The sequence below is a fragment of the Uranotaenia lowii genome, chromosome 2, assembly GCF_029784155.1.
Source record: "Uranotaenia lowii strain MFRU-FL chromosome 2, ASM2978415v1, whole genome shotgun sequence".
Lineage (NCBI taxonomy): Eukaryota > Metazoa > Arthropoda > Insecta > Diptera > Culicidae > Uranotaenia > Uranotaenia lowii.
In genome coordinates this window covers 391,550,404-391,573,720 of record NC_073692.1, presented here as the reverse complement: position 1 = coordinate 391,573,720, position 23,317 = coordinate 391,550,404, and positions in this window count along the sequence as shown.

Genomic DNA, 23,317 nt, shown 5'->3' with positions numbered 1-23,317 from the left:
TTATGGCCCAGAAGGTTTCGGCGCAGCCAGTCAGCAAGATATGCGTATTATTAGCAAGACGCATCCCGCGAACCTAATCGAGCATGTCCAGATGAAACATTCAGGAAGGCAGGAAGGCAGAAGATGATGATGGGCTTAACATTCTTCATCCTTGCACGACCGCGCAGATAGGAGAAGAACGCGTTTCGAGAGTATAGATAAAATTTATTCCACCGCCATGATGAGCAACGCATGCACGCATATGAAGGAGATCCACGAAAGGATAGACATAAATTTGTTTGGTTTATTTTATAGCCTTCAAGCTTAATTTCAATGTTTTTTCTCGAATTTTATTTAAGTTCCTAAAGGCACTCGTCTATTCGGAATGACCGTCGCGTTTCCACATCCCAAAATTTGGATGTTAATTTTTTTTTCCTCCTCCTCTTCTTTAGGTCATCAAATCTGCTGTGTGCGCTTTTCTTCCTTGTAGATCCCTATCCACCAACATCGGACCTACCTTAACTCCATCTCGAAAGGGTAGTTCCTCCTAGAAGAGGTGAGATGCGTTTTTCGTTTGGCCTATCTCAGCTCACGATAGTAGCGTTGTTAATTTCCTTTATGGTTTTCTTTTCTTATGTGATTTAGTTTCTTTTTTCCTTGATTTTTTTCGTTGGGTGAGGTCCAGTTTGGATTTTTTTTAGCCATCCGATACTGCATAGAACCTCGAAGGTTGGGCATTCATTGGGATGGAGGAAGAAGGGAAGGAAAAGGATGATTGAGTTGAAGTTGAATGCAGAAACAGGTTTTTCTGTCTAGGCTCTAATTAGATTTCTTGGTTGCGTCGTTCGATGTGGCGTCGGCATTTCGGGGTTGGGGACGTGTTTTTCTATTTTCGACAGATATAGAAGGTACAAATAAAATTTCTCGCGTGGGATGTAGGACAGGATCTTAAATGCACTTCGCTGTCTAATGAAGGGCGCGATAAAAATCTGTGATTTAATGCTAGTGGAGCCCGAAAAACGAGAAAATAAAACGAATTGTGAGTTTGAAAAGAGCTTTGTCCTGACAAAGCTACAAAGCAGATAACATTAAATAAAATATTTATGAATTCAAAAAAAACTATACTTAAGGGGGGAGTAGGGTCTAACGGGTAAAAAAAAACACCATTTTCACGATTTTTTTTTGAGCTATCGTTCAAACAAATGTATTGAAATTTTTTGCATTATACAAAGCATTGTCAAAAGAACATTTAGTAATTTTTCGTAGAAAAATATTGAAAAATGAGCCGGTGACGGAGCACTTTCGAGGATGCCTTTTAGAAAACAGAATTTGCGGTGGACACTGTATCTCAGCACAGAATCATCTGAAGTCAAAAAATCAGAGCAAAATATTTTTAAGAGATGTTTTTCTGGACCCCAACGATTTTATTTAACTTAAAAGAAATTATGAAATTTTTGTGGCTGTTTGAAGTAAAAACTACGATTTTTCACGAAAAAATACACCATTTTTTATCTGTAAAATCTCCCCAAAGTAAAAAAACAAAAAAAGAAAAACGTTGGGGTTTGGTATTTTTTATGTTGAAAATATGTTCCAAATTTGAAAAGAATCGGTGAAGTAGTTTTCAAATGACGATGTCCACTGACTTTAAAAATGTGCTTTCGAGAAAAACGCGTTTGAAGTTTCTGCTCTAGAATTTTTGCAGTATTAGATGAGAGGAGATAAAGGCCTATAATTTCTACAGTTTTGCTTCGATTGACTTGAAAATTTGACACAACATTCTTGAAATGTTTTACAATAAGAAAATAAAAAAATCGATTTTTTGAAAGTGTTGGACCCTACTCCCCCCTTAAACAAATGTAAGTTTATAAATGTGTATTAAAAATGTGTTTTTGTATGAATTGTAATTGAGGTTAAAAAAAATATCGAAAACTGTCTAGTAAGATCCGAAGAAAACAGCACATTACTATAGCCGTATGCGCAATTTTTTTTAAATTTTTTTTTAAGTTTAACAAATGAGATAATGACGAGCCTTTTGTTAACAATACCAAAATTTCATCAAAATCAACCTTCACTTATCGCACACATTACTTAGCATACTTACAAGATATTCAAAATTAAATCAAAGAATTGGACCGCAAAAATGACGTTTTTCTTCTAAGCGTAAAATGACGTATGAATAAGCAACAAATGTAAACTGTTTGTTGATTTTTATTATTCAAAATCCGATCTACAAGTAATGAGTAAAAAGGTCAAAATATTTTCAAACCATAATCTGATATTCGAAAATAAGATATGACAGCTGCTGATGACTGTTATTGTATGACATGGTTTTTATAACTTTTTTGTTTGTGGGGTTAAAAATGAGGGTTCAAAAAATATCAAGCAAAAGTTCTCTCAAGTTCTTCTCTAAACCCAAAATTATAAATTCTTAATTCAATTTTGATGAACGACTAAAGTGAATCAAGAATAATAATCTCGACTCAGAAATAAGGCCAAAACCTCGAAATTTTATCCCAGGTCCACAATGCTACTTCAGTTTATCAACAATTTTCTCACTTGTTGTTAGACATTTAAAGACTGTACTCGTAAAACGCTATCAAAAGTTATTCACAAAAAAAGCTGGTGCATGAATTATGGGTACAGTATTTAGTTTACAATATTGAACATTCAATAAGTATAGGCTCACTAAAGGGTGATACGATCAAAATTTGGTCAAGGGAAAACGCGTGTAAATCGGTGAAATCGTTTATTTAAAAAATCAAATTAAATTTCTTTTTCATGTTTAATTAGTATTAAAATTCAGGAAAAATATTTAGATAGGCTTTCGCTTTTCCAAATCCGAATTGCCGGGCCTTACGCTTGACCCATGCCATCAGATTTTTTACAGCCACCTTGTCCACTTTCTTCGCCACAAAAGCCAGTTTGCCTTGAACTGATGCTCGTCCTTAGCAGTTTTTTTTATTTATTTTATTTATTGTTCACGGTCTTCGATAACTTAATATTATGCAGACTGGTTACTTAAACTACGCTTAAAACTATCCTTACTTATATTAAAATTAAAATACACATACACTTGGTTGAACAATCTACAAGAGATGTCAAATGGATTATAAAATTCATTTCTTCCATAATTGTTTAATCTTAGCGGCTCAAAATTTTTGGTCTTCTTTAGGTTCCGCTTGACAACCTAGCAAACATTTTTGTAGCTATACTTCTCAACAACTTTGTTATACGTCTCATATACATTATGGAATGATCGTATGAAACTCGAAAAAACATCACTTACCTACCAAAGTGGAAGCAATATACATACATATTTTCAACTTCTGGCTTAAGCGATAAGATTATACGATTTGGACGATATTCGACACCATATTCATACATACTGAAAGAATGCAAGAGAGCACAAGTTTTTTTCTCTCAACGCATGCGATTAACCGTTGCCAGCAACAATATTTGCTGCCTCTGTCGTTGGGCAATTCTTGCAAATACAGCATCTGATTTTTAGCAATCTGGTTGCACTGATGGTCGCAGAGAGTACAACAGGCTGTTCTCTCACTTGACCCACGCGGGAGGAAGCAAAGGAACGAAATCATCTTCAAAATCTACAAACCTGGCGGACTTTTATCATATCCGATTTAAACCATTTAATCCGACTTCGAGTAACGAATGTTACGATCTTTTATCTGCGTTAGTTGGAATTACGATTCGCAGTAACGTTTTTAATGACTTGAGTTATCATTTTTATGCGATTTTATGTTTGCTGGGAATAGCCCAGTATTTCTCAATTGGGCGGAGATCTGGCTTGTTGGGAGGGTTCTTGTCCTTAAGAAACCACCTGCACGTTGTTGGCGGCGTACCACTCCATGGCCTTTTAACCGTAATGGCAAGATGCCAAATTCGACCAAAACAGTATGGAACAACCGTGTTTCTTCAGGAAAGGATGCCGACGTTTATTCAAACACTCTTTCACGTAAATTTCTTGGTTGACAGTCCCGGAAGCTATGAAAATGCTGCTTTTCAAGCCACAGGTACAGATGGCTTGCCCAACCAGATATTTCTTCGCGAACTTTGACAGTTTCATGTGCTTGAAAATATCTGCTATCTTTCCCCTTCCTTTTGCCGTATAAAACTCCTGTCCCGGAAGCTGCTTGTAGTCGGCTTTGACGTAAGTTTCGTCGTCCATTACCACGCAGTCAAACTTCGTCAGCATCATCGTGTACAGCCTCCGGGATCGCGCTTTGGCCGTCGTATTTTGTTTATCATCGCGATTTTGAGTCACTACCTTCTTGTAAGTCAATAGTCCGGCTCGTTTTTTGGCTCGATGTACGGCTGTAGACGATACACCCAGCTTATTTGCGGCATCTCGAAGAGAGAGGTTAGGGTTTCGCTTGAAACTACCGGCAACTCTCTTTGTCGTCTCAGCGGCTTCCGGTTTTCAATTTCCCCCCGATCCAGACTTCCTACCTGTGGACAAACATTCCCCAAACACTTTAATTACATTTGTAACGGTTGATTTGGCAACTTTTAGCGATTTTGCCTGCTGCTGCGCTCTTTTTCCTTGGACGGCATTTTGACAACTGAAGAGTGAATTCCAGAATCACAATAGGAGCAACATTCTAAACACACACACCTTCAAAATGAGGGGTGTTCGGTTTTTTAAATGCAAATTGAAAGAAATACGTTAAGTTGATATTGACCAAATTTTGACTGTATCACCCTTTAAGGTTGCCTGATTATCCGGATTTGAAGCGAATGTTTTTACTTTATTTGCCAATTTATAGAAATATTTAAAATTACTGATAACAATTATGTCAAATCTAATGTCCTGAGTTCGTCTTGGTACATCTTCGTATCTGAAAATTATCAGATTTTCAAAGGTGATGGGATGATGTTTACGACTTATGTTCCTTCTTTTTTTGATAACTCATGTTTCTCTAATACTTTCCATTACCAATGAAAATGTAACAATTATGTATTTTTCGTCTAAAACAATTTTTTAAGTAAATTTTATCCAAATAAACTGACTGATGTGTTTGGATAAAAAAAAAACAACTTTTCGAGTATTTTCTTCTTGATTTTTGTTGACGAATTTCCAAATTTCGCTGGATTTTGACCAGATTTTGGGTTGTAATCTATGAAATAGAATGCCCGGTTTTCGTGAGGTTCTCAGATAAAACAGCTTGGATTTGCCCTGCCCAGATAACAGCGGAAAAATGTCTTATGAGCTTTGGTTTGAATTGTTACCAATGTTCTGATTCCAATTTTTTTCAAATCAAAATTTGATGCCTGTGACCGGATTGTGGAATCTGTATCCGGTTTATTATTCTTGATTTTCAGTTCGGTTCATCATTGGGACAAAATCTTAGTTTTGCATTTAAAATATTCAAAATCTATGTTCGAAACCCATCTTTTCGGAATACATGTATTAACAAAGAAAAACAAACCATTTTAAAGATTTGGATTTGAAATTTTTAATCATTGTTCTTATGCGGGATTGGGACTTAATAAATTTTCAGAGTTCAGAGTTTCATCATTAAGAACTATCTATCAGAGTTACGAATCAAAAATTGAAGAAAATAGAAAATCAAAAATTCAAAATTCAAATAAGAGAATTCTGGATGAGGATTCTGTAAGAAAATGCCGTTTATGTCTCATAATTATCGGGAATTTTTGTTTAAAACTCAGATTCAGAAATGGATTTCAGATTAGGAATTCAGAATTTTTATTCTGGTTTAAAATGCAAAATTCAGATTTGGAATTAAAATTCCAAATTGCTCGAAACAAAACATAAACCCGGTGAAAACTTAAGTTTTAAAATAAGATCTTACCTTTTCAAGATTGCGAATTTTGAAAAATCTAAATTTAAATTAAATAATTTTTCACAGCTTTTTGATAATGAAAAAAATCAATAATGATAATTTATTATTGATAAAAGTACTTAATCTTCAGGTTCAGGAAATTCAGCTTTATTTGGTGTTTAACATTGTTTGTATTGTAAATACATCAAAAACCAATATTTCAACTAAAATCCGAATGTATCGAGTTAACAATAGTTGAATTAAATCTTATTTGAACCCCAAACAAGTTTTTCTTTCAGATGGGTCCTTTAAAATCCTTTATTTATTTTTAGGAGCTTCAAAACAACTGAACACTTTTAGCACTTATTTTCGAAAGCAATAATGATTAAATATGAATAACTTTTGGTATAAAAGAACTTAAACCCGAATAGTCACTTTTAGCAAAAATAATATATTCCAAGATACCTAGCTCTTAAAATATTTCATATAAACGCCAACGGACAATCTTTTAACAAACCTTAACACCATCTACTGACAGAAAAGGTCAACATTTCTCGATAATTGAATTTTTCACTTGTACCCCTCGTTCCAGGGGGTTCAAATGCACTCTAATATGCTTTTGTTCAAATTTGGAATACATTTGCAAAATGTACTCTGACATACTTCCGCCAATTTTTGGAGAAATGCTATGCCACTGACTCAATTTAATTGAGTACCTGGCTCGTTTTTGCGCATTCAACAATTGAGTTTTCAAATTTTTAAACACATTACCAAACAAACTTATTTTTATACAAGGTTTTTTATCCGATATCGCCGTTTACATGTACGAAACATTTTCTCCCTAAAATAACGTGTTAATTCGCGACGACGACTACTATCAAATGTAAGAAAAACGGAGCAAAATCAATCCGCGTTAAGAAAAACTTTGTGTACTCTCTATGAACAACTTTGGCTAGGGGTAAACGTTTTAAAAGTTTAGTTACACAATTAAACTTTTTTAATACGTTCGTCGCCACGCTCATTTTGGTAGTTTTACTAACCGGGCCCAAAGAAATTTTCAGAGAGAGAAAGCAAAGAAGGAGAACTCCCATATTTGAATCGTGTGACTGCTGAGCGGTACAATCAAGTAAGAGAGCGTCACACGCTTCTTGATGTGACGGGGCCCCCCAGGAAATACACCCGTCACCCAAATATGGGTGCCGTGGCGACGAACGTTTTAAGAGTTTCTTTAATGTCCCGCTTTTTTCGGCTGTGTCCGGCTTTTTTTTCGTGAAATGTCCCGCTTTTTTCAAAAAGTATCTGGCAAGCCTAGTTTAGGGTTTGCCAAACGTCCGCGCAGAGGAAGGAGGGGATCTAAAATCGCATTTTTCTATCCACGTGGTATCTGAACGGCCCCCAAGTAAAAAAAGCTTTGAATAGCGAATGACGACTCTGATACCGAAAAACCGTGCTAATTTTGGAGAGCCAAGACCACGTAGAGAAAGATCTCAGTGTGTTTGTTGTGCAAATGAACCTTCAAAATGCTAGTTTTTTCCGACCGTGTAATATAAATTGTTTTATTTTTTCTTAGCGTGTTTTACTGAATAGTTGCATTTCTGCCGCAGCATTTGATGGTGGCGCTTTTGGATTTTGTCCGTCGATTTCTGCAAGAGTTCCGAATCTTGTAATGGATAATTTTTGCTAGAAGTGATCGTCCATTTAAAGTTGTACTTCGTGGTCTCACTGGCGATCAGACACCGGATGAGATCACAGCTGAATTAAATTCTTTGTTAGGTTTTTCTCCAATTCAAGTAATTCAAATGAGGAAAAGAACCAACACGAATAATACCAGTAGTGTTGGTTTTGCTCCTGAACTTTATTTGATCCATTTTAAAAAGGATCAGGTTAATAATTTGCAAATTCTTGAAAAGGCTCGTCTTATGTTTCATTGTCGAGTCAAATTCGAACCTTTTCGTAAATCTTCTACCAATTTTCTTCAAAATATTACGCAATGTCGTCGTTGTCAAGCTTTTTGTCATGGCACTAAAAATTGTAGAATGAATGCCAGATGCATGTTTTGCGGCTCATTCGATCATGAAAAATCTAAATGCCTTTTTGGTGGTGATAAGCCAAAAACAGAATTTTTTAAGTGTGCGAATTGCGCAGGTAATCATTCCTCGAATTCTCTAGATTGTCCCGTTAGGGCTAAAATTGTTGCTTCTAGGAAAAATCCCAAAGTTTCCAGAAAAGTTTCTTCTCCTCCTTCCTCTTTTTCGTCTTCACACGTCAGACCGGCAAACAACCTGCCTGTTCGCGATCAGCCTCGGCCTACATTGGAATCACGGCTGGGTAATACCCGAAGTGATTTTAATGTTACCTGGGCTGATTCTGCGCCACAGACTCGTTGTTTATCGTTCTCAGAGGTGGTTGAAAATGGGTTGCCTTCTTCAGGTTTAACTAATAAAATTGGGAAAAAACCAAGTCTCAACGTTCATGCGAAGGCTTGGGAAAATCCCCTAAATTCAAATACTTGTACTTCTCCTTCATTTTCTGATCCTAACAATTTTGTTGATTTGGGTGAGATTACTGAGGAAAAATTAAAATTTTTGCATCAAAATTTAATGGAAATGATGCAACTTATGTTGAAAGCAAATTCAATGTTTGAAGCTTTCCAAACTTCTTTTAATTATGCTAACAAAATTATTATGACTTTGCGATTCCCTCATGGATCCAAATAGATGTTTAAATATTATGAATTGGAACGCTAGATCTTTGCTGGCTAACCAAGATGAATTCTTTTTATTTTTGAAAACTCACAACATACATATTGCTGCCATCACTGAAACTTTTTTAAAGCCAGACAATAACTTGAAAAGCAATGCTTTCTTTAAAATTTTACGAAATGATCGACTTGATCGACAAGGTGGGGGTGTAGCTATTTAGTGGTATGAATAAGGTTTAGCAATTGCTTCGGCAGCTTTTGCTTAGCTCGAAATCAAGCAAAGCAAAAGCCCAAAGCATTTGCTTAGTTTGGTATGAATAAACATTTGCTTAGCGGATGTGTACTAAAGTCTTAGAACATAGCTATTGCTTCGAAAAATAGAGCTATTCAACCAGCAGAATCTGAAGTTTTCTAAAGTTAAATGAAAGAAGACGATCAGAAAATTTAAAAGTCCGGCTAAAATAGCCATGAAGTCGACGGTGCGGATGGTGGGTGTAAGAACGACCGGAGAGTTTTTGGTTATTGCGTGCTCGTATGTTGATGTTTAAAGAAAAATGAATACATATTCGAATATAGTCAAACAACAAATGGCCTAACTTTAACATTTATCATAACTCTCCCACACGTATTCGGATCGGGATAATCCGATGTATAAAAAATAGGCAATAGGCGCGCATCTTAATTTAATTTTTTTTTAAATCTTAGAATTATAAAAAAAATCATATAAATATGGAAGTCTGAATTATGTTTTAAATTATTACAATTTTCTTCCAACTTCAAGCTGATTGGGACTTCTTCCACTATAGCCGGAATTTTTAATTTAGAATATTTACTGATTGATTTGTTTAGTTTCATCTTAGACGAATCATTTCATACAACGACAGGAATATGAAAAAAAAAGCTGGATTATCACTCCGACTTTTCTTTATCCATGTTGAAAATGCCTTTTTGAATTGTATTGAAGTGTAATATCGCTAATTTAATAAATTCATGACATTGCTAAAGAATTTTTTATTGGAAAAGTCTGCTACCGAGCATGCTTAGAAAATAAAGCAATTGCTAGGAGATTTGTCGAGCGATTACTTCAGATTTGGGCTTTATTCATACCAAATTAGCTTGTACTAAAAGTAAAAGCTCCTGACAGAGAAAACAGCTGTCAAAAAAAACTTTATTCATATCAAACGAAGCAATTGCTTTAAGCGACTGCTCGACTGCTCGATTTAGTTTAGCAAAAGCTATTGCTAGGTTTTTTTCATACCACCAATTGTCATCAATAGTCGTCTCAAATTTAGACTTCTTCCTTCTTTCAATACAAAAGTCTTAGAAACAATTGGAATTGAATTAGAAACTTCTATGGGGAGAATTATAATTGTTGCCGCATATTTGCCTTTCCAATGCAGCGGTGAACAGAAAAATTTTTTGAAGGGAGATTTGCAAAAACTCACCAGAAATAAATCTAAATTTTTTATTATTGGTGACTTTAATGCAAAACACCGATCTTGGAATAATATTTCATCAAATTCAAATGGGAATATTTTATTTAATGACTGCTCTGCTGGATATTATACTGTTGAATATCCTAATGGGCATACTTGTTTTTCTTCAATTAGAAATCCCTCCACAATTGATTTGGTTCTAACGGATTTAGGCGAGCATTGTAGTCAATTAGTTACTCATGCGGACCTCGATTCAGACCACCTTCCAGTAACATTTTCTTTATCCCAAAGTCCCATTGAAAACCCTTTAAAATCAGCTTTTAACTTTCAAAAGGCTAACTGGGAGCGATATATGAATTTTATTGAACGTAATTTAGATGTAAACGTTCCACTGAATTCAATAGAAGATATTAATTTGGCTGTAGAAAATTTGACAACTTCAATAGTCAATGCTAAAGCCGCTTCAATACCCAAAGTTAAACATAAATTTAATCAACCTTTAATTGATGATGATCTTCAGTTTTTGATACGACTGAAAAACATTCGTCGACGCCAATATCAACGTACTAGGGATCCTTATTTGAAATTAATTTATTGCGACCTTCAAATCAAACGTCGTTTAAATTTCATTCGTAATGAAAATTTTGCTAAAGCAGTAGAGGACATAAAACCCTACTCAAAGCCATTTTGGAAATTAACTAAAATTCTGAAAAAAACCCCAGAAGCCAATTCCTACTTTGAAAGATGGGGATAAACTTCTTTTAACGAATGCAGAAAAAGCTCGAAAATTAGCCCAACAATTTGAGTCTGCTCATGATTTTAATTTAAACGTTGTAAGTCCAATTGATGCTCAAATTTCCATTGAATTTGATGATATTCTTTCTAAACAAAATGTATTTGAAAGTTCTTGTGAGACAAATATTGATGAACTTAAATTGATTTTCAAAAAATTTAAAAATATGAAAGCTCCAGGGGAAGATGGGATTTTCTATATTCTTATTAAAAAGTTGCCTGAAAGCACTTTAAATTTTATAGTTAAAATCTTCAATAAATGTTTTCATTTGGCTTATTTTCCCAATAAATGGAAAAATGCCAAAGTAACTCCAATTTTGAAACCTGGAAAAAGTGCTTCAGAGCCTTCAAGTTATCGACCAATTAGTTTGCTTCCTTCTTTAAGTAAACTATTTGAGAGAGTTATTTTGAATAGAATGATGATTCACATTAATCAGAATTCTATTTTCCCTGATGAACAATTTGGTTTTCGTCATGGACATTCTACTACACATCAACTTTTGAGTGTAACTAATATGATTAACGCTAGCAAATCTGAAGGTTATTCAACTGGTGTTGCTCTTCTTGATATTGAAAAAGCTTTTGACAGTGTTTGGCACAAAGGTTTAGTAGCTAAATTAGCTCGATTTGATTTTCCTGTATATCTCACCAAAATAATTCAAAATTATTTGACTAGCCGAACCTTACAAGTAAGCTATCAAAATGCATGCTCTGAAAGGACACCCATTAGAGCTGGTGTCCCTCAGGGCAGTATACTTGGGCCAATTTTATACAATATTTTTACTTCTGATCTTCCTGATGTACCAGAAGGAAAAGGTAGAAGACTATTTGCTGATGATACTTTGCTTTCAGCCAAAGGTCGAAATTTACGGGTGGTACGCAGTAGATTGCAACAAAATTTAAATTCCTTTTTGAATTACTTGAAAATGTGGAAAATTTCTCCTAACGCTTCCAAAACTCAACTTATTTTATTTCCCCATAAGCCAAGAGCAAATTTTTTAAAACCTAATGAAAATCATTCCATAACTTTTAATGGGGTTTCATTAGAATGGTCTGATAATGTGAAGGTACTTGGGACTTACACTTGATCGGAATCTTACTTTTAAAAATCACATTGAAGATATTCAATCAAAATGTAATAAATACACTAAATCTCTTTATTCTCTCATCAACAGGAAATCCCGACTGTGCCTGAAGAATAAGATGCTCATTTACAAGCAAGTCTTCCGACCAGCGATAATGTAGGGGAAGAGGGGGCATAACGCCCACGTTAAGAAGAAAGCCTTGTTTTTGAGTACATTTAAAAATATTATCTTCCATTTTCGATTGTGTTTGGAAGTATGGTGTATTTTTTGTCTAAATCTGATAATTTGAATAACCGGAAGGTAAAAAAAGCTACAAATTCAATGAAGTTTGAAGACTAGGTTGGAAATTAGATTTCAGAATCAGTAGGGGTATAATGCGCATATGTGTGTACAAAACGAACCACAACAAAGGGTTAAAATGTCCCACAATATAGGGGTAAAATGCCCCAAGTGAAAATCTATAAGTTGATCCAGCGCTATGGTTAGGTATTTTGGCATACGGAGTCATTGATACGTTTTGGAGGGTTTTTCTGTTATGTCTTGGATCACAGATCAAATGATCAATTGATTAATAAGTTTTTCTTAGTAAGAAGGGTAATATCAAAAATAATATATTCAAAGATACCTAGCTCTTGAAATTTTGCATATAAATGCCAACGGACAATCTTTTAACAAACCTTAACACCATCTACTAACAGAAAAGGTCAACATTTGACGATAATTGAATTTTCCACTTGTACCCCTCGTTCCGGGGGGTTTAAGATGCACTATAAAATGCTTTTGTTCAATTTTGGAATACACTTGCAAAATGCACTCTGACATACTTTCCCCAATTTTTGAAGAAAAGCTATGCCACTGCCTCAATTGATTTGAGAACGTCACTCGTTTTTGCGCATTCAGATTCCCCAATAAAAAACATCTTAAATTAAAACTGATAACTAATTTGTATTGTATATCTCGTTGAGCCTGATTACTGATTCCAAATTCCACGGAGCAGTGCTGAGGATATTATTAAGGGGTTTGATGACGTGACCAAGTATTTATTTTGATTGGGATCAGGATTTATGATATATTACAGATTTTTTCCCAAGGTTTTAATTTAATTAAGTTTAATTAATTAAAATGCTGATAAATTTTACCTAGCTTTATTAAGAAGTTTAAATCAAAATCTTAAATTTGCAAAGCTTTCCAGTCTAAGTTTAAACAACTAGTAGCCACTTGAAAGTATGTGATAAATATGATAATTTAGAAATTTAAAACTTTTAAAATTATTTTATATCAGGAAGTGCTAATTCGTTTTTTTTTTCAAATCAGCCAATTCAATAACAAAAAAGCAAAAAGTAGTGTATTCTAACTCTCAAATTAGATTAAAAAAAAAATTCAAATCTGTCCACGTGCAATCCGGGGACGGGCGTAGGGGTTTGCCAAATTTTCACGCAAGTGGTATCTGAACAGCCCCAAGGGAAAAAAAGGTTTGAGTAGCGATTCAAGACTCTGATACCGAAAAACCGTGCCAAAACTAGTAGAGAAAGACCTCAGTGTGTTTGTTGAGCAAATGAACCCTCAAACTGCTAGTTATTTCCAACCGTGTAATATAAATTGGTTTTTTTTCCTTTGCGTGTTTTACTAAATAGTTGCATTTCTGCCACAGCATTTGATGGTGGCGCTTTTTGATTTTGTCCGGCGATTTTCGCTAGAGTTCCGAATCTTGTAATGGATAATTTTTGCTTTTAGTATCACTTTTTTTTATAATTCTTTATGTACGCATTTTTCCCAGCAAGAACGTCAAAGGAAAAATTTTGCTGATGTCAAAAACCCGTGTAAATAGAAGTCATGTAAGAAAAATTTAGCAAAATTAATCTGCTTAAAAAACTTTAGTGTACTTTCTATGGAAAACTTTGGTTGATGGTATCCGTATAAGTTTGATTATAAATAAAGCGTTTTTTTTTAAGTTTCTCTATTGTCCCGCTTTTCTAAGCTGTGTCCCGCTTTTTTTCGTGAAATGTCTCGCTTTTTTCTGAAAGTATCTAGAAAGCTTATGGAATTAATCATGCTTATTTTTATACAAATTTTAGCTGACTAACGGATCCTCAAGGACTTCTAGAACGGTTTACATCATGAATTTTGGTCGCATAGCTGATTTCCTGCAGTTTTTGAGTCGATCAATGGGACTTCCCAAGATCGCCACAAAATTTGGCATTTTTTTTTTTTTTTTGTTTCGATTATAGTCGTTTTACCATCTTTATGGCATTCGCGACTTTATCAACGTTACAGTTGGCGGATCGTTATTGAAAAACTTATCCGGTACAACTGTGTTCGATGTTTACTCTTGGGCTCGAACTTGCGGACATCGGCTCAGGAGACAACGGACTTGCCAACTGAGCTATATCACAAGCCCCTGTTTTTGGCATTTGTAAATATAACATTACTACACAGCAAATTTTTAATTTTGTCCCGCTGTTTTTCCAGCAATAAAAATTGCTGGAAACGATCATCAAACTCAGTTGCTGGAAAATCATCAATCTTTAAGTGCTGGAAATCAGCAATAGCTTTCAAACAGAACCGGAAATATTTGGATTCTAATTTTATTTCAAATTTCAATGTTTCTCAAGCTATACCTAAATCAAAATTTTTTTTTGTAAATTCTTTATTTGAAACGGCTCAAACGGCTTTTAGGAGCCAAACTCGTTTTGTATGTTTACAGTTTGAATATTTAGCTCAACAATTGTTTAGAAGAAAGAGGAGGATAGAAAGGGTAAATCTAAATTGTGTGTGTTCGTTATTCTAAGGTGTAATTTATTGACATATTAAAATTAAAAAGAACCAATATTCTTCCTGCAACGGGATGCCGCTGTGCGCCAAGGCTTGAATCTATCAGCCTCCATCTGACCCTTGGTTTAATCGCTCCATCGCTGGAATGTAGAGGAAAACAATGTCAATTGTATATATTGAAAAATCATTTATCAAATTGAATTCACCTTGCAACTCCGTCACCGTCATTGTTGAAACGACAAACAGTCCTAACATGCAGCGAAAAAAAACTGAAAAAACAACAAAACATCCAAGTTTGTCAGATCGATAGCTAATATTTCAGCAATGCAGATCAAGTGCTGGAAAAATCAGCAAGACGGAGAATGTATGCTGGTTTCCAGCAAAAATTTGGATTGCTTGACGTTTTCAGCTATTTTTTTTTTTTGCTGGATTTTGAGACAAAAATCTAGTTTGTAGGTAGTGTCACTGAAAATTTCATAAATTTCCATCCATCCGTTCAAAAGTTATTAACAAATGAAAGTGTTCCATTTTTTTCGAATACAGTCCTTAAAAAATCGAACTTTAAATTGTTTCGATTTAGTCTAAAACTGTCGATGAAATAAAATTTTCTCATAAAAAAATGCGTTTTTATTGTTCTTTTGATCATAAATTCCCAGATATCCACAATATTGTTAATCATACTAAAAATATTTAGTTTAGATGATCGATTGCCAATCTATTAACCATCAATATGCAAAAAACAATATTTTGAATTAATGTTATGTAGTCCGAGATATTCGTATCTCATCAAGTATCAAGTAAATTTTATTTTTTTAAAAAACTTCATACTTTGAGCATAACTTATAAATGTTCTACTGAGATTTAATTTAGTTTTTGGATACAGCGCCTGATTTTACATAAAAATTATAGGCCGGTCAAAAAAGTTCACGTTCACGTTTTGCAAACTAGTGTTATGAACAATGGTTGGTTTTGCTAGCCAATGTTTGTTTGTGACAAAAAAAAAACATAACTAACTATAGCTTTTACTTGATTGCAAGTGTTGAATCTCAATTTTTTTTAAAAGCCGCATAAGTTTAAAATTCATTTTAAAAACATCAATTGCACCACCTCAGAGGTTGCATCATTTCTGTTATCAGTTTTGTCAGGCCTGTTACATCAACAAAATGTTGAAATGCTCAGAAATACGACCCTACTCCTTCTCAACGCCTGAAAATATAAAATGTTGTGTAATATTAACTTCTTGCCCTTCTTCGTCCTAGTGATGCTGTGTTGCTATTCCTCAACCTAGACCCGCGACTTCCAATTGCAGACGTATGAATCCCGCGTGGTCCTAAATTCCAAAAAAAAGTAACGAAAATGTAACCAAAGCAAAACGTCCAAAATCCCTTTCGAGTTCCCAAATCCACTCTACTCGTTTTCCAGTTGGACTGGAAGAGGCAAAGAAATAAAACACATCTTGGAAGAAACATGATTCTATCGTTCGTTCGGTGCTAGTAGGAAAAAGCCATTAGAAACACCATCCTACGCACCAAAAACGCATCAGCCAAAAGAATCCAGAAAGCCGATCCCGACCGAACCCACCGAAGAATCCTATCTTGGCCTAGAAAAACGAGTCCTCAAAAGTCACCATCCCAAAAGTCGCTTAGCTAGCAGGCTAGGTTTAGATGGGACCCGGGTCGTTTACCCCGACAAATTCACGGTCATTTCAAAGTCAAAAAATGCCTCCTCGGATGCAGTTCGCGCCCGGCTTAAAATGCGCGTTGGCTGGCCTCGCTTAGCGTATGCGTATGCCTGCGTTGCGTCTGTCTGTGTTGGTGCGTAGACGCGTGTGCCGAAAAAAATAAGCGACCCCCGAGAGTGCTAGGTTGGATTGGAACACACCATCATCATCATCATCATCAACAACAACAACAGCATCGGCACAGGAGAGTTGCATTTCGTTTTCCATTTCTTCCGCGTCTTCCCTATTCCGAGTCTAACGAAATTTCGGGAGTGTCGCGCACGCATAATTCGCTGACTTCCATGAATGGTGCTGTGTGGGTGCATTTAATGCCCGTTTCATGGAACACTGTTATTTCGTGGGAATTACTTGGACAAAATAGTTTGGAGCACGTTGAAACACAACACGTTAAAAATTTTATCAGTTTTATAAACTTGGAAACGATCGAAAAAAGGTAGTTGTCTAACACCACTTAACTTCATTAAATACTACAGCTTTGCAAGTATGTTCATTGATCATAAAATAATAAAATTATACAATTTTATTTCTAACTATAAAAAGGATAAAATTCGTTTTATTCCTGTGTGCAACATTCTAAGCTCACGTGTGCCTGTGTGTTTGCTCCATGTGTACGGAGCTTAACCCAAAAACAGATCTCATATTTTGACTAAAACCCGATATAGGAATCGCATCCTACTCTGGAACCTTGAAGCAGCATGGTATGGAAGCGCGACGACCACGAACGCTGGGACTTGTAACGTCGACAATGGACGGTTTAGTCCTAGCAGCTAGCTAGCTATCTAGGGCCAAGAGTTATTGGCGTGGCGTGGTGCAGGAAGGCGAGGCGCATCGACAAACGATGATACGAAATTCTTCCCGCTCGTATGCATGCATTGGCGTAGAGCGATGGGTGGAAGGCTGAATGAAGCCAAACGATAGACGGGTGTGGTGCATCAGATTACGACGAATCCATTCTATGCTCAAGGTTTCTTTTGCTGTTTCTTGAAACACGAAATATTCTTAGTCTTTGACAAGTGTTCTCAATGAAAATGAAATTATTTTTTTGTTTTGTTGTTTTTCTCCAACCTTAATTAATTTACGCACATCAGTTCAAATGTCAACATTGTGAATTCCACGTATTTCGATTAGTTTGATCGATGATTTTTGACCAGTTTTCCATACTATGAAAAAAATGGTAGAGAAAATTGCTGAAACGTAACTCTAAAAATTTCTCAAAATTCTGGTTAAATCTAAAAAATTCATTGTAGTCTGTGGAAAAATTTATTTTCTTATTGAGTTACCGTCATTGCTGGTAACAAAAGAAAATCGATAAGACTTAACGAAATTACCAAGAAGATACCAACCAAGCACTTTTGTTCTCTGCAATTGGTTTTTGTCGACATTAAAAAGATTGAACATAAGAAATTAAAAATTTCAATCTGAGTAAGAGCTTTTGTGTCTAATGGTGTCTTGGCATAAAACAACAAAAATGTCAATGTCAAAAAGCAGAAAGATCAGTACTCTCTCTTTTGATATCAAGTTAAATTTTAATTTTTGGTACGGTTGAAGTCATTCCAACTAGTAAAATTTGTAGAAAAATGCTTACTCGAATGTTTTTTAAAGAAAGTTTGATACTTTACATTGGAAATGTTATTTCCGCTTTTCTAAACATGTAGTTTTTTTTTATTAGATCATCTCTGAGGTTGAAGTGACAGAGAGAGCCGATTTGTTGGATGAAACATCTTTATGAAGGACAGTGCACAGTGGTCCAGATCAAACATTTAGCGAGGCAAAATTAATAACACAAAATCGGTGCGTTTTAGACAAATCATTTGTTCTACAAAGTTTCTTTATATAGTAAGCGCTTTCCAGCAGCCAGCAGATCGTGGCCTAGAGGATAGCATCCTTGTCTTCTAAGCCAACGTTCATGAGATCGAATCCCGGTCGTGACATAACCTGGCACACATAGTATGATGAAGGTTGGCGGTTTTAAGCATTAGTGAAATGCTAGCCGGGTATACCTTGGAATTATACGTCTCAATGAAGCAGCACATAAAATGTGGATGGATCTTTTCAAGGGAACCTAGATTGCACTTGGAGATCCGACCTAGATATGTGTGTGCTCGTAGTGCTACCGGTAAACAACTGCAGCTTCAACCAATAGTGCAGGGGTGTCAAGTAGCATAGCAAAGTAAAAATAATAACGCGGGGTAATGCCACAATAGATGAACTTAATTTAATGGTCGCAGTGGACTCTCTCCCCAACAGGAAAAAAAGCGCTTTCTTTTTAAAAGGTGAGTTATTAGGACGTGTCAATACTGACACGACACTGAGACAATAATGTTTGATCTGGACCACTGTGCAGTGGTGTATCATGGGCCACATTTTTTTTCTTTGCTTCATAACTTCTTTATTGAAAAAGATAAATAGACAATAATAAATGGAAGGGTTTTTATACATTTTTAAGGTATTTGTTAGCGCCAAACAGCAACAGCGCGAGCCAAGAGATGATCGATCATTGATATCCGCGTCAGCCACAAGCAGCAACAATTGTTTTACCTCTGCCACACGCATCTCCAGTGGTCAGGACAAACAATGCGTGTGGCAGAGTGGAAAACGGAATGACCGATAACCGATCGTACTCGATCGGTAATTACGTGCTGCTGATTGCAGCTGTTTTGTAGATAGTAGAGGAGTCAGCGAGTCACCCGTGTGGGTCAGTCGCATTTGCAAAGGCATAGAAAATACAGTCCACTGATTGCTTGATGTTAAGCGTTTAATATTCCTTGTTAAAATAAATGTTTTCCCGTGATCGTATCACATTCAAAGTGTCGTGTTTTTAATACTGATTCGAACTACATACGTCTGAGAATTTCGCGGCTTATTCGTACTAGCGTCATTCGGGATTTGGCCCCAACAGTATTCTTAGGCATTTTTTTATTATTTTTTAAAAACATTAATGTTCCGAGTTCTGACTGTTTTAAAAAAAGTATTTTTTTTTTTGGACTTTGAAAAACTGTGGGAAAATAACGTGCAAAGTTTATGAGTTGAACCAACACTGAAATTTCATAATTCATTTAGTTATTTTAAAGCAATTTCAGATGATGAAATAAAAAAAGAGCGTTGTGTATGATCGAATAGTTCCTAAAACCTGGCTCGTGAACATTTCGGCAAAATTCCAAATATAGGATTTATGTTCGTCTCTAACGCATTAGAAAAGATAGACAAAATATTTTTCATAACTCTTAGTTTTACATAAGAAAATTTTACAGATAGTAATAACGTATTTTAAGTTCTGAATATGTATGTATAACACATCAAAATAAAGGTGGCCCAAGATACCCCACAAAATGTGGCCCACGATTACCCACAAACAATGACTTATTAATGTTTCATCAAAAATTCCTTTTCCAAGTGAAAGAACATGACAAAACTAAACATGGATCACTACAAATCTGGACGCGCTATTTATTTTACCATAGTGCTCCTAGTTGTCGGATCTGGAATGTTTTGGCAGCACTTTGTAGAGGAATGTTTCTTCTACCAGTGCTGAAAATTTCATTACGAATCGTTTTGTTTCGAAAAAGTTACACGTGATGGAAGCCGCAAGATGAAAATAAATTTTGAACAACCATGTCAAAAACCCGACGTGGTCGGGTTCAAAAATCGCGAAATCGTTAATAATGGTCAAATCAACCGTGTGTAGCGTTCTCAAACGGGTCTGTGAGATGCGTACTATAGATCGGCAGGTTCATACAAAGCGTCATAGTGGAATTAAGGATCGGAAACTGCATTTTAAGGTGTTGAGAACGATCAAGGAAAACACAGGGTAGTCGGACTATGACATTGTCAAGAAATTCAACGCCGACCGATGCACCGTCAGCAGAATTCGTCTACGCGAAGGAATACGATCCTATCGGACCAGTAATCAACCAAACCGGACATTGAAGCAGAATTTAGTAGCCAAAGGACAAGCCCGCAAGTTATACAAGAAGATTCCAACGAAGTTCGACGGATACATCCTCATGGATGACGAAACGTACGTGAAGATGGATTTTGGACAGCTTTCTGGCCAAAAACTATGTAAAGCCACTGCAGTGGTGCACTGCACTGGTCATGGTGATGTCCCCGGCAACTTCAAATTCGTTTTTGCTGATAAGTTTGCAAGAAAGTGTTTGATCTGGCAAGGTATTTGCATCTGCGGACGAAAAATTCCGGTTTTTTGTGAAAAACAAGACCATGGATTCCGAAATTTACAAGGAGGAATGCCTGATAAACTTTTTTTTCGTACATTAGATCTCATAAAGCACTAGTTAAGTTTTCGCCAGATTTGGCAAGCTGCCACTACAGCTAGGAGGTTCTACAGTGGTATTGGGCCAACGGGTGGATTTTGTCGAAAAGGACATCAACCCACCCAACTGTCCTCAATTCCGCTCTATCGAAAAATTTGGGGCAATTGTCAAGCAGAAGATGAAGAAGAATGGTAGGACGACTCGGGATGCAACAGAGATGAAGAGATTGTGGAACAAAATGGCCGCTGAGGTCAGCGAATAGGGTGTTCAAACTATAATGAGTGATACTCAACGAAAAGTTCGAAAATTCATCAAAACTACATCGGAATAATTTTTTTATTATTTTTCCTTTAAAGTGCAATAAAAACCCTACATTTCAAGTACAAAACATTTTTATTTCGTTTACATAGCTCCGAGATAGACCCGTTTTAATGCGTCCAGATTTGTAGTGATCCATGCTTTAAGATCATAAGCGTATGAGCATATTTTTATTATGTAGTTTAGGTCTCCCACGTATGCAATTTGCGGGTGCTTGTTTAATTATGAAAATACATTTTTCTAGGCTAGTTAAATAAAAGAAGCATATGATGCGTACATAAGTCAACAACATAAAGAAAAACATGATTACACAAAGCGACGACGATGACAGTTCGATAGAGATTTTTATCTCAACACACAGCTGAGATATTTAGAGTGGCCCACGTTTCTCCATGGCCCACGTTACCCCACTCTCCCCTACCAAATTCTATTAAATAATTTAAATAATAAAAAAAAAGTTATTTTTTTTTAAATAAATTACATACATTCTATTTTTTCAATAAATGTCTTCTATTTTTTTGCGAATGTTTTTATCTGTAGTATTCTACAACTTAAGTTTTGTTTAACGTATTATTTGTACGACATAAAAATGTAGAATGTGTAGAAGATTATGCAGGTCGGAACATTTTATTTTGAGAGAGAATAGCCGACCCGGTAGACATAGCACTATCATGAACTCGATGATAATTTATTAATGTTAAGCTGTTCGAATACTATTGAAATGAAAATTTCTTGGACGGAAGTCTTTCAAGATATTGAAACTACATTTGATTCTTGAGAATACACAATAATCAATTTTAGGAGTGAATTTCCAAAAGAAACATCGTCCCGTTACATCCCACTATCGACACAATAGAGTTACGGGAAAGGTGGGCTAAATGCGCGTACTAAGGAGAATATGTACATATCTTCGTCCATATTCCAACCGATAGGTCATAGGTGTCTGAAAACTAATGCACATGATCGGACATCTATTTTATACATTGGAGAATATTTTTGTCACCCAGACAACCATTTGGTGGGTATTTCGAATTTGTAACACAAATATACGTGCAAATATACGTGTAAACTAAGGTTGCCAGAATTTTTTCAGCACGTTTCCGGGCCGGACAAGCCGGACAATTTTTATATAAAAATTTGGCAAAATCCGGGCATTCGATTTCAATTTGACGACAATACATCCGGGCAATATCCGGGCTTATTTTGTAAAAACACAGAAATTATTCAACAAAAAATAAAAAATAAATGTTTTCATCAAAACTCATCGATTCATTTTGAACCGTATTTTAGGCTTCCAAAAAACCTTTCATGATTATTTTTATGCAACTTGCTCAAAAAATTTTTTTGTTTGATTTGCCAAATAAATCCGGGCATTTTTCAATGACATCCGGACCTGAATGTTCTTAAATTTCCGGGCAAACCCGGATAAAACCGGGCAATCTGGAAACCTTAGTGTAAATATATCGTATATAATGCAGCAAAACCAGTAAATACGTATCATTTTGGAGGCCATATAGGTACATTAGCACACATATTCTTGATTTAGATTGTATTGAATTACGATTTGTAATGCGAATCATTTACGACTATCCTGATTCTTTTTGGAATATACTATGACAATTTACATCATCATATAGATGATTGAGGTTTTAATCTTGTAGGTCTTCGCTCAATATGTGATTGGGAATATCTTTATATACGACATTTTTCGTAACAATATGGAAAGTTTGACAAGTTGGTCGTCTACTGCGACTTGAGTGCAGGGCTCTCATTTACCGTCAGTTGAATAAAAAAAAAAGATTATTTCAAAGAAATGCGTTTTTGCTGTCAAATTCAATTTTATATCGTTCAATTTATTATTTGCCTGATTGCTGATTTTTTTCAACGTTCATGAAGTTATTGTAGTACCTGGACTTGATCCCCTGACGATACGATCGGCAGCTCATGATAGTTCCTCGACGCTATCTGGAATATATAAATTCAAGGGGATTTGCTTCAAAGGCATTAAACCAAAAGCAAATCGTATATTTCTATAACTGGAATCTTTTATATCGTTGAAAACGTCATCGATGATCCAACATTTTGAAGCCTCCTTAAATACGATTCCAATCATCGATGTCTCATTATCATAAACAATTTTATTGAACTTATTTGTATTCTTTAACGATTGCAGCAAATACGTTTTTCGAAAATCAGACATGCGATTTAATTTGCATAGGTATACGATTGCATGCACATTATTACGAATCAATGCAGTTATATACGATTGTATAGCAAATATCTCCAAGTGGCAGATAATATAAATCGAATTTCTTGATAAAAAATAAGACCCTCAGAGCCAAAAGGGTATAAATGTGCGAAAATGTTCGATTTTGAGTAAATAATGACTAACAATTTTCCATGTTTCAAATTCTTTTTGTT